The 2,500-nt window shown below is 62.2% G+C and overlaps 1 pseudogene; it reads right to left on the bottom strand.

The window, feature by feature from the left end:
- LOC124589102 overlaps positions 1-2,500 on the bottom strand; it is an 8,270-nt pseudogene that overhangs the window by 4,071 nt on the left and 1,699 nt on the right.

The following is a 2,500-nucleotide window of genomic DNA, read 5'->3' on the forward strand; positions in this document are numbered from 1 at the left end:
TGATCGATCTCTCCCCTCTGGACCCGACCGACGCAAGGGCATCCGGGAGCATGCCCAGGATGACATCGGGCGGCGTGCCCCGCCCCAGACCGATGACACGATCCAGGGCAGAGAAACGCTGGGCGGAAGCGGGTAGCCCCGCCAGATGCTCCCAGATGGCGGCGTCAGTCGGCCCCTCCGGCGGCGGCCCGGTGGTGTCGGCCGCGAAGTCCTCGGCTGCGTCGACGGGCGGCGCAGCGGCCTCGCCCGCGTCAGGCAGCGGGCTCGCCGCTCCCCGGCGGGACGCCGGCTCTTCCCCCCGACCGATCTCAAGCGCCTCCATGAATTGGCGGACAAGCTGCTTGTGGGCAGCTTGCCGCCGTCGGCACTTGATTGCCTCAAGCGTTCGGTCGGGGAACATCCTGATGAGCTCTTGATTTACAAAGAAGAACCGGGCGTCCCTCTCGAGGAACAGTTCGGCCTCTGCCTTGGCGAGCGACAGGACTTCTTCCTCCGTCCACCTCGCGCGATGCCTCTCCGTGACGATCTCCGCGTTGGCGGCCGCAAGATGTTGGCGGCGGCGATGGACCCCGAGACCGTTCTTGGTTGTAAAGCTGCGGTGGCACTCACTACAGGTATACATAGCTGCAAAAGTTACAAGATTTTCGGCACGGCCGGTTGGCCGGCTAGGTGCTGGGGGAGTTGGGGTGGCACCTTCAGCGGAAGGGCCACCACTTATTCTCTGCTTACTGCCCCCAACTAAAAAAGGGATAGTGCGAGGGGGGGCTGGTAACCCCCCCAAGCCCCTGGTGCGGTCTTCCACTCTGCGAAATCAGCGGGCCCACGAGAAGGGGAGAAGACCGCAGGAGAGGAGAGGCTAAGAGGGCTAGGCCCATGTATTGCGCATCACTCTCCCTGTAACTATAACCCAAGGAAGGCACCTCGCAGCAGCAGCACGACTACATCAAGACCGCACTTCGAGAAGCCAAGTCCGGATGCAGCCACACCGCCACCACTTGGCCACCTTAAGAGAGTCATAGTTACTCCCGCCAGGGCCTCGCTGGAGTATTTGCTACTACCACCAAGATCTGCACCGACGGCGGCTCCAGGCAGGCTCACGCCCAGACCCTTCTGCGCCCACCGCCGCGACCCTCCTACTCGTCAGGGCTTCGCGGCCGGCCGCAAGGACCGGCCATGACTGCCAGACTGACGGCCGAGTATAGGCACGACGCTTCAGCGCCATCCATTTTCAGGGCTAGTTGCTTCGGCAGGTGAGTTGTTACACACTCCTTAGCGGATTCCGACTTCCATGGCCACCGTCCTGCTGTCTTAAGCAACCAAGAGAGTCATAGTTACTCCCGCCGTTTACCCGCGCTTGCTTGAATTTCTTCACGTTGACATTCAGAGCACTGGGCAGAAATCACATTGCGTCAACACCCGCTAGGGCCATCGCAATGCTTTGTTTTAATTAGACAGTCGGATTCCCCCAGTCCGTGCCAGTTCTGAGTTGATCGTTGAATGGCGGCCGAAGAGAATCCGCGCACCCGCGCGCCCCCGGAGGAGCACGCTAAGGCGGACGCGGCCTCGCAGCAAGGAAGATCCGTGGGAGGCCAAGGCACGGGACCGAGCTCGGATCCTGCACGCAGGTTGAAGCACCGGGGCGCGAACGCCGCGCAGGCGCGCGCATCCTGCACCGCCGGCCAGCACGAGGCCAACCAACGGCGAGAGCAGACCACGCCCGCGCTAAACGCCCGCACTTACCGGCACCCCTACGGCACTCACCTCGCCCAGGCCCGGCACGTTAGCGCTGACCCACTTCCCGACCAAGCCCGACACGCCCCGATCCTCAGAGCCAATCCTTATCCCGAAGTTACGGATCCAATTTGCCGACTTCCCTTACCTACATTATTCTATCGACTAGAGGCTCTTCACCTTGGAGACCTGCTGCGGATATGGGTACGAACCGGCGCGACACCTCCACGTGGCCCTCTCCCGGATTTTCAAGGTCCGAGGGGAAGATCGGGACACCGCCGCAACTGCGGTGCTCTTCGCGTTCCAAACCCTATCTCCCTGCTAGAGGATTCCAGGGAACTCGAACGCTCATGCAGAAAAGAAAACTCTTCCCCGATCTCCCGACGGCGTCTCCGGGTCCTTTTGGGTTACCCCGACGAGCATCTCTAAAAGAGGGGCCCGACTTGTATCGGTTCCGCTGCCGGGTTCCGGAATAGGAACCGGATTCCCTTTCGCCCAACGGGGGCCAGCACAAAGTGCATCATGCTATGACGGCCCCCATCAACATCGGATTTCTCCTAGGGCTTAGGATCGACTGACTCGTGTGCAACGGCTGTTCACACGAAACCCTTCTCCGCGTCAGCCCTCCAGGGCCTCGCTGGAGTATTTGCTACTACCACCAAGATCTGCACCGACGGCGGCTCCAGGCAGGCTCACGCCCAGACCCTTCTGCGCCCACCGCCGCGACCCTCCTACTCGTCAGGGCTTCGCGGCCGGCCGCAAGGACCGG

The sequence above is a fragment of the Schistocerca americana genome, unplaced genomic scaffold (assembly GCF_021461395.2).
Source record: "Schistocerca americana isolate TAMUIC-IGC-003095 unplaced genomic scaffold, iqSchAmer2.1 HiC_scaffold_685, whole genome shotgun sequence".
Taxonomy (NCBI): Eukaryota; Metazoa; Arthropoda; class Insecta; order Orthoptera; family Acrididae; genus Schistocerca; species Schistocerca americana.